This window comes from Nannobrachium achirus (assembly GCF_963921795.1).
Source record: "Nannobrachium achirus genome assembly, chromosome: 5".
NCBI classification, from domain to species: Eukaryota; Metazoa; Chordata; class Actinopteri; order Myctophiformes; family Myctophidae; genus Nannobrachium; species Nannobrachium achirus.
In genome coordinates, this window is record NC_137814.1 from 5,428,752 (window position 1) to 5,439,614 (window position 10,863).

The window sequence follows — 10,863 nt, forward strand, 5'->3', positions numbered from 1 at the left end:
GAGGAGCGAGTTCATTGTTGCCTGCTTGTTTTTTTTTAAGATGTTGCGTGAATAACATTAGTCAAGGTAGCTTAATTTACACACACGTTTTATAAAAAGGGTAAATACAAAATTGTGATCTCAACTGTCAGCAGAGGAATGTGGTGCCAGACCGTGCCACCTTGTGGATTCATGTTTCAACGAAAATATTTTAAATATACATTGAGCCAAAAGAGCCAAATGAGCCAGTCTTTTGAACGGCTCTTTTAAGTGAGCCAGAGCCATGGCTCTGGCTCACTTAAAAGAGCCATAAATTGCATCTCGTCTGCAAGGTCAGTTCCTTATGGTGAATATAGGACCTCCTGTTATTATACAGGTAATAACACTTCCAGTTTGATTTATTTGCCTTTAAAATAAGAGCTTTTTAAAAAAAGAGCAAAATGTACCCGTATACAGTAAAGAAGGTAAAGTAATTTATTTAATTTATTTGAATAAACACTTATTCGTGTTAGGGTCAATTTTGACCCTAACACCACAAGTGTCACTTTTCTTTTATAGAAACCATCAGAATGAACTAAAATGGTAATAATTAATGTTGTTCTTGTTGTATTAAAATGAATTAAAATAGCTGTTTCTGAGGATATCATGATGCCTTGTTCCATATGTCCAATAAAGAAATATAAAACTGTACTTTTTACATTTTTAAAGTTGAAAACGGGTAAAAAAAATGCCTAACACAATGGAAGGTTTAAATGATTAATCTGTTTTTTTTTTCTTTCTTTCTTTCTTTCTTTCTTTCTTTCTTTCTTTCTTTCTTTTTAATGTGCATATTCATGTGCAAAGTAATTGTTTTTTTTCAATGGTCTCTTATACTGAAGACAACGCCCAAAGGAAGTCTTAAATTCGCCAGCTTATATCGCCAACAACAAATGCATAGCTAGCAGGCTAACAGGGTAGCTTCATTAGCTCGTAACTACCCAAACATTTGGCCAAATAACACACGTTTTCTTTTCTTCAGCGACGCCGGAGTGTAGCCTGGGTCTTACGGATAAATACAGGCTACTGTGATGTGAAATTTGTGAATACTTCTAAAAACGTAAGGAAAATGGGAATAGCTGGCATTTGGGGGTTGTTGTTGGCTTTATTGGCTGAGTTAAGAATATTCCATTTTGATTTCAAAGTGGTTTGAAATGTACAACACGTTTTGTAATAAAGCTACGGACCCCACTTAATGGTATTTCGACCCCAATCTATATTGTATAACGGCTCTAACAGAGTCCAGGGTGAAGATCTATTCACTTCACCTCGTTGTAGTTTCCTAGCTATCACCTAGGCTTTGTTATGTATTTTTAGGTGATAGCTAGAAAACTATGTTTTTAGGTGATAGCTAGAAAACTACACCGCAGTGAAGTGAATAGCTCTTCACCCTAGTGGACTCTGATAGAGGCTTAATAATCAATGTTAATTTAACTCAGAGAGTTTCGTACACACTCTGAGTTAGTGTAATTTCATAGTGTAATATATGCATGGAACATTCATCGATCTCAGGGGTCTTCAACGTTTTTCAGGACAAGGACCTTATCTGAGAGAGATGAAGCATGGACCCACTACATATTGTACAACATTGTATTGCAAAAAGCTAGGGTATGGCAAAGATGGGAGTCCTCATGGAAAAAGAGGCATTACATTTTGTACAGTATAACAAGGTTCTATAGTGAAAATAGCAGATCGACATGCATGTAGATCGGCTATTTTCACAATGTCTGAAAAGTGCAGCTAAACTTGGCATGTTAGTAAACCTGCAGCAGCTCTCTCTCTTCTCTCTCTCTCTCTCTCTCTCTCTCTCTCTCTCTCTCTCTCTCTCTCTCTCTCTCTCTCTCTCCCCCCAATGCAGCAGCAGGCAGCCAAGTCCGGGACAAAATGGCAGCAAGAAAAGATGCCTATCGTGCAACAATAAAGAAACACGGCAATGGGCATAAGTTGCTCGATGATCTATGCTTAAAGGTAATAGTCAGGTTCATTATATATTTTTGTCGGATTTTTTGGGAGATTTGTAAAACTATACATTTTTTGAATCTTCAGAGCATGGGGAATCCAAAAAATAATGTTCCCATTTGCACAGACACCTGCAAAGCCGCCATTTTGGACGTTCAAAATGGCCGACATGAAATACATAATTTGTGCTATCTTGGCTTCTAGACAACCTAGAAACTTAATTAAACATGCCAATCCTATGTTTTCTGGGTCAAGGAATTGAATGAGTAAATGATGGGTGAAAAATGTTCCGGACCCCCACCCCCTTTCTGGGGGTTTTCTACTTTGGGACCTCCCCGAACAGTACACCAGCCAGTTAATGTCCTTTTTTCATAATATTTGAGTTATTTTGTAGGTTTTAAAACATCCTGAGTTCAATTTTCATACTTTTAAAGCAGCCAGAATAACCCTTCTGACTTTTGGTTGGGGTCTTTCCTCACCTGGGACCCCCCAGACCCCTGAGCCTATCTCAGTAATCACTCTGCTCCTGCTCCAGAACAATGTTAAATTAGATCATAATTGAAGCATAAAAGTTGTTGTAGCTGGGCTCTGAAAACAAAAAGGAGTAGTAGCAAATACCAGGGGTCTTCCACAGGGGGTCCGGAACCCCTGGGGGCCCTCAGAGTTACTGCAGGGGGCCTGCCAAATCTTGATGGGATCTTTTGATTTTTACATTTGAAACTTTTAATGATTTTTTTGTATCCTGGGTTTTTGTATTGTACTTTGATGGTTTATTAGTATTCTCAGTATTATTTATAACGGTTTTGTGTTAGACAGTTATGGTTGACAGCTGTTACTGCAGGGATTGCAATAATTAAGGTATTGCAACTTCTCACTTTGGGCATGCAGAACAATGTTTCCATTTATTGCACTACACTCACACTGACAACACAACACGCACACGCGCACGCACACACACACGCGCACACACACACACACACACACACACACACACACACACACACACACACACACACCTCTTTGTTATTGTCACCCCAAAACCCTCACCCTATCCTCTTAAAGAGGATGCCCAAAGAGATTCACTATCAGTAGCGCTTTCAGGGCCGGACGTGACCGGACTCCGTGTGGCCAATATATTTCCCACATGCACGGCAAGTTGGAGGTAGCATCTCACCCTCCAAGTTCTTTGAACTGTAAACATGGCATGCAATATTCTCCAATGACTGCAATGTTGATGGAAGCTCACCATTAATAAGCTCAGGAGAAATGAAACCGTTGCTAAGGTCCTTGTCAAGTATCATTATCAAGTAGGCACTGTCCCATGTCTTTTTGGAGATTCTAATAAATGTTCCCCAGTCAGCACCAGAAAGATTGTGTAGGCCAAGGAACCCTTGACTTTTTTTTGTACCTTGGCTTTGACTTGCAAATTTCAGAGAAGTAACAGCATGAGGACATGAGTGTCGGGTGACCAACCACATATACAGTATGTCTAGCAAAGCACCATAAGCAGCAGAGGCAAGGACTTGATGAGGAATCAGGGTATCAGCCTCATGTGTGTGAGGTGCACTTCCTCAAAATCATGTCCCTTGATGAAGGTATCGTATTATGATACCTACTTTGTCATACCTGATAAATTCCTCTGAGCTTCCATCAATCGACGGAAATAGATGGAATTCAGAGAGTGGAGGGTATGATCCAGTCAGTTGTCTTGCCATCCCAACTTTTATTAATTGATTTGATTGAAGTATTTATTAGAAAATGTACAGTTTCATGACAGCACAGTTCACTGATGCAAGGTCAACTAAAAGTAAACTCAGGTAAGGCGTAAGACGTTGAGGTCCTTCGCTTTAACTCATATAAATATAGGCAATACTTGAGCTCATCAAACGTGGCTGTAAAGCAGATTGCAAGGGACGGTGCAGCTGCTTAAACAATACAAACAAAGACTGTCAACATTATTAGGGAGGACATTAGGGAGGTATTGTAGTGAATCTCTTTGGGCATAATTGACCATGAGCTCTTTAAGAGGATAGGGTGAGGGTTTTGGGGTGACAATAACAAAGAGGTGTGTGTGTGTGTGTGTGTGTGTTGTGTTGTCAGTGTGAGTGCAGTGGAATAAATGGACACGTTAGTCTGCAAGCCCAAAGTAAGAAGTTGCAATACCTTAATTATTGCAATCCCTGCAGTAACCGCTGTCAACCATAACTGTCCAACACAAACATTTTATAAATAATACAGAGAATACTAATAAACCATCAAAGTACAATACATAAACCCAGGATACATAAAAACATTCAACGTTTCAAATCCCATCAAGATTTGGCGGGCCCCCTGTAGTAACTCTGAGGACCTCCCTGGGGTCCCGGACCCCCGTGGAAGACCCCTGTTATTTGCTACTACTCCTCTTTGTTTTCAGAGCCCAGCTACAACAACTTTTATGCTTCAATTATGATCTAATTTAACATTGTTCTGGAGCAGGAGCAGAGCGAGTACTGAGATAGGCTCAGGGGTCTGTCTTGGGGGTCCCAGGCGAGGAAAGACCCCAACCAAAAGTCAGAAGGGTTATTCTGGCTGCTTTAAAAGTGTGATAAATGAACTCAGGATGTTTTAAAACCTACAAAATAACTCAAATAGTATGAAAAAATGACATTAACTGGCTGGCGTACTGTTCGGGGAGGTCCCAAAATAGATAACCCCCAGAAAGGGGGTGGGGGTCCGGAACATTTTTCACCCATCATTTACTCATTCAATTCCTTGACCCAGAAAACATAGGATTGGCATGTTTAATTAAGTTTCTAGGTTGTCTAGAAGCCAAGATAGCTCAAATTGTGTATTTCATGTCGGCCATTTTGAACGTCCAAAATGGTGGCTTTGCCGGTGTCTGTGCAAATGGGAACATTGATTTTTGGATTACCCATGCTCTGAAGATTCCAAAAATGTATAGTTTTACAAATCTCCAAAAAAATCCGACAAACATACATTTCTTAATATAATGAAACTGACTATAAGTACTGTACCTCATCCCTGTCAACTAATGTTAGCTATTTTGTCTTAGTAGAGTATAGTAGAGTGCATTGGCATAGCAAACAAGTCCAATGTCTACACAGCTATGATAAATTAAGTGGGATCCATTACTTCATGAGTCCTATTACACACAATGGAACTCTGTATTTGGGACCGTTTTGAAGTTCAGGCCAGGGACTCGTTAATAATGGCAGATAACTAGTAAGACGCCTCAGGTCCGACAAGGTCGCGCCATAGTGATGTGGACATCAGGAAAGTGGACATCAGTGATCTCCATATATGGGCATAAAAGGGATTTGTTCCCCTGGCATCACAGGGATCTCCATATCTCCATATATGGGCATAAAAGGGATTTGTTCCCCCTGGCATCACAGTCACAGGGATCTCTCTAACAGGGCATCATTAATATTGATGACATCAGGGAACTCCATATATGGGCATAAAAGGGATTCTGTTATTGTGACATCACATTGAAGCCAGAACGTGATGTCAGATGTCAGATGTATTATGAAGCAAGTTATTTGTGAGTGCTCGGATCACTCATATTATTCATGTTATGATTCCCGTAAGGACCAACCCACTAAGCAATTTGGGGGTTAAATCGCGTTCAAAAGACGTCTTCGCCGTAACCGGACGTCTAGCTAGATCCGGTCTGTGACGAGTTTAAATTTTAACGTTTTTTCACCGTCTAGTATAGACTAGACATTGTATCACCAGCATTTAAACGACTACATTTCGCCACTAGAGGCCGCCGAAAGTAGTGAAAATGATGGCAGCCAGCAGGTTTAAAAACACAATTTCTTGGTTTTGAGATCCTGTAACCTTCATGTGGTACCGCAGCTGATCGAATTTATACCGCATTTCATTGCTGTTCATATTTGACATAGGTAGCCACCCAGATTCAAACTCACGTACTTCTACATACCAGACCCAAACACTAACCGCTAGACTAGGACCACTGATAAAAGTGAGGAAGTATCTTGCACTATTTGTATGTGATATTGCCTCCCGCTGTTCGTTTTAGGTCGGTGCATTTTGCTTGACAAGGCAAACTAACTTTATATTGATACATATTATAAAACGATTTTATTTAATCATTATCATTGAATGGTGGGGTACGTGGGGATGTGGGGAGAGTCGAACAGCCGTACGTGTATGTGTTTATATTGCTGTCAGAATGAATGTAACTCAGAGAAGTAATAGGCTATGCTGTCAGCACCACGGCATTATTTATTACACTTTTTTATTTATTACAGAATTTTTCAAAGGACTTATTGCCCAGCTTTTTATAGACGGATAAAAGACGTGCAATGACCAGAAAACTGCTCAGTGGATGCAAACTACAACTATTAAGGTAGAACCGAGAGATCTAATCATTTCAAGCTATACTGTTAGCATCCGATAATGAACAACCTGATAAAAATGTATTTAAAAAAAAGATGGTCTAACACACGTTTGTCCTAAACCGGTTATATATCGTTCAGATGAAGCGTTCAGATGACGGCTACAACTAAACTAGACTATATAGTGAAATTGGCTCTTAAAATTGCTTTATTCCAATATTTGAAACCCAGGTGTGCATATTAAAGCTGTTTTTGTAATCAACAAGTATGGAATAATGGATTAAATGTAATCAGCTACAATCGGTCTATAGACAGACTAACGATAGACGGTTCAAATGAGGGCTAACCCTAGACCATAGGTCTAGATGACGGCTGGTGTTTACTGGGAACCTACATTTTCAAAGGGGCTACATTGTGAATTTATTATTATTATTTTTGTTCACCTGAGGAGGAAGGGAACCTTGTGATTATTGCTAGTTTCACTTCAGTAAAAACTCTGGGTTTACTTTTCTTCCACTGTCTTCCAGGACGTTCCTCTGTCCTCCTCTGTGGTCGATCCCCATGGCCCAGAAGATAGCTGGGAGGAAGACCCTGTAGAGGAGAGCTCCATGTCAGCCCTCCATCCTCCACTAGAGAGCTGGAAGGAAGAACCAGTACAGGGACCCCTCCATCCTCCACCAGAGAGCTGGGAGGAAGAACCAGTACAGGGAGCCCCCCAGGAAGCTGCCGCAGTAACCTGGCAGGTGCTACCAGCACACAGAGGTAATGCTCTCTCTCGGTCGTCCTCAGATGAGCTTCCATCGGAGTCTCCAATCTTTCCGGTTCTCCATACACCCGGCCAGCTTCAAGAGCTTTCAGCTCCCGCATCCTTCTTCAGGACGTCCACATACGTTAACGCTGACCGTCCTCGTGATCGATGCCCGTGTGTTGGTTTCCACAGGACCAGCCTGCTGACCGGTAGCTCCCGATGTCTGTCTGCCTGGTCAAGTTGTTCTTCTTCACCTCCTCAATGATTCTCCTTAAGGCTAGGATCTGGCCTACGGTGGTCCTTCCCTTTCTGAAGCCATTTTGGTTGTCCCTCAGGTGTGGGTCAATTGCGTCCCTAATCCGGTTTAGTATGATGCGGTTGTACATCTTCGATGCACATGCAGTAATGCTTTTCAACTGGGGGTTTTCATCTGATTTGGACCCAGATGAAAAAAACTGGGGACCCACGTGTCGTTGGGTCCATCATAGACTCAACAAGCTTTTTTGAGCGGTGATCACACCGTCTCCTATGTGTGAGTGTGACTGTGTTTGTATGCATGTAAGTTTGGGTGAGCTGGGTGATCAGTGGCAAGATTTTATTTTTTATTTTTTTATTAACCAGATCACGGCACTCTAACAGTTTGATTTGATTACACATTAAACTACCAGTGCGTTGTTTAAGCCAAGATAGTTCTACTTGTTATTTCCACAGACCACCAAAGGGAGACGTCAACTGTATCAGGAGAGACGACCTCCAAAACATATTCAACGTTGTCAGAGGAACAGCGGGAGATGGAACAGGGACGTGGACCGCTTGGTGCAAGGATCTCTCTCTAGGTCGTCCTCAGACGAGCCTTCCATCGTTGCTTCCAGTCATCCCGGTTCTCCATACATCCGGCCAGCTCGCTGGTGCTTTGCGCTCCTGTGTCTGTCTTGAGGACATCCACATATGTTAGTGTGGGACGTCCTCGTGATCGGTGCCCATGTGTTGGTTCCCACAGCACCAGTTTGCTGGCTGGCAGCTCCTGGTGTCTTTGGCAGTGTCCTGCAAGTCTCATTCTCCTGGCTGCTATTTTATCGCTCACCCTTAACTCATACAGTGCCAGGCGACTTTTAGAGCAACTTTCTCACTATGGGCTTCCCTGCCAAGCGATTTTGGGCGACTTTTACTTAGAAAAAATCCCCTTTTTTTTTTTTTTTTTTTTTTTTTTTTTTGGACCCCATTAAATCTAGTAAACATGATTTCAATCGCGATTTTGCATGTTCCACCCCCATACAACCCCATCTTTATACAGGGCAGCCATCTTTGTTTACATAACATGTAACACATAATGGCTATTATCTCAAGAATGCCTGAACGGATTTCCAATCTTTTTTTTTGTCTGAAAGCTGTGAACAGCCTGCACAAACATGGTGCATGATCTGTGCATGGGCGTGCGTGATCTGTGCACTACAAATTACATGGAAGTCTATGGAGATTTCTGTCACTATTGCCACTCGAGGGCATTTTTAATTGGCAGTAACTGATGCCAGCATACAGATTCTTGTTGGTAACATGTGTACCCTTGCTGATGTTGAGCACTACACGTAACATTCTGGTGTAGCACCCATCTAAAGACTTCTGCAGAGTTGGCTTCAGGGTCCAGCATTCACTGCCATATAGGAGAACAGACTCTACCGTCGCATAGAAGAAGCTGAGTTTGGTTTGTCGGGGGAGGTTGGAGTTCCATACACTAGCCATGCCATTCAGGAACCTCCATGCAAGTGCCTTCCTCACTTTAAGATCTTGCTCTGTTGAGTTGACCCATGAACCCAGGTACTTGAAGTCCTTGACTTCCTTCAGAGCCGTGCCTCCTGTTGTTGTCAGAGGTGGGTGTTCTGATTGGATGTTATAGGTGATCACCTCAGTTTTCTTGGCATTCAGCTGAAGGCCAACCTTGGCACACTCTGACTCCACTCTGCTCAAGAGCTCCTGTGATTGCTCCACCTGGTTGGAGAGTAGGCTGATGTCATCCGCGTAGTCTAGGTCTGTCAAGACTACTGCAGGGTGCCGTCTTGACCTCTTTGGTGTAATAGTGAGGCCAAGATCCTGCTCTCGTCCATTGATGGCCTTCCTGAGTGCGTAGTCCAGGACTATGACAAAGAGGAAGGGGCTAGGGTGTCCCCTTGCAGTACCCCAGCTAGGATGTCAAACTCCTCACTGTTGCCATCTGGGGTCACCACCTTGGCCAGGATGCAACCTGTAGTGAAGTTGCAAAGGATAGGTATGTAGTATGTACTACCAGTAAGACTCCCTAATCAGGAGATAAGCGACCGTCAGGTCACATGTATACAAGAATAGGCCTGTAAGTGCCATTGATTCCTGGGTGTAGGGGGACGGGCATGTCCAAAAATGTGTTAGTTTCGTTAGTAACAAAAATCAGCCTGATGGTGGCGTTAAATGGGACATATCCATGTTGATGACAGGACTCTAGACATAATGTGTACTGCTTCGCGTGACTTTAGGGCAAAATGTGTGTCCAAAAATTTGTTTTGCAAGAATCTGCCTTTTTATGTTTGTTTTCCTAGACTTTCTGCGCCTCCCTTTGTATAAAGACGAGGTTTCCCCTGAACCGAAGGAGAGGAGCTCCAGTCCGGTCCAGGAGGAACCAGAACCGCCACAGATTACAGTCACAGTTGATGCAGAGGACTGTGGAACATCACAACCAACTAGTGATGACCAGCTCCTCTCTTCACACTGTTCTGAATCTGATACTGACGACAGTGAAGACTGGGAGAAGACCAGTGAGGGTCATTCAGCATTAAACACACTGATATCACACAAGATAAATGTGGTAGGACAAAGATTGTCTTTGAGCAACAAGTTATCCCAAGACCTGGAATCATCAAAACAAACACACACCATGAGGCATCACACAGGGAAGAAAAAGTTTACTTGTACAGTTTGTGGTAAAAACCTCACTTCGAAGAGTAATCTAAGAACACACATGATGTTTCATACAGGGGAAAAATGCTTCACTTGTGAGGTTTGTGGTAAAGGTTTTGTTAAAAGCAGTCATCTAAAAAGACACACAAATACTCATACAGGGGAAACGCACTTTCCTTGCACAGTTTGTGGTAAAAACTTGGTTTCAAAGCAGGGTCTAAAATTTCACATGAGTCGTCATACAGGAGAAAAACCCTTTATTTGTACAAATTGTGGTAGAGGCTTTTCTCAAAGCCGTAATCTAAAAAGACACAAAATTACTCATACAGAGGGAAAGCCCTTTCCATGCACAGTTTGTGGTAAAAACTTGGTTTCAAAGCAGGGTCTAAAATTTCACATGAGTCGTCATAGAGGGGAAAAACCCTTTATTTGTACAATTTGTGGTAAAGGCTTTGTTCAAAGCCATTCTCTAAAAAGACACACACTGACTCATACAGGGGAAAAACCCTTTACTTGCACAGTTTGTGGTAAAAACTTGGGTTCGAAGCATGGTCTAAAATTTCACATGAGTCGTCATACAGGGGAAAAACCCTTTATTTGTACAAGTTGTGGTAAAGGCTTTGTCGAAAGCAGTGCTCTAAAAGCACACATGATGTCTCATACAGGGGAAAAACCCTTAACTTGTGAGGTTTGTGGTAAAAAATACACTAAGAAGGGTAATCTAAAAGCGCACATGATGTTTCATGCAGGGGGAAAACCCTTAACTTGTGAGGTTTGTGGTAAAAAATACACTAAGAAGGGTAATCTAAAAGCGCACATGATGTCTCATACAGGGGGAAAACCCTTAAC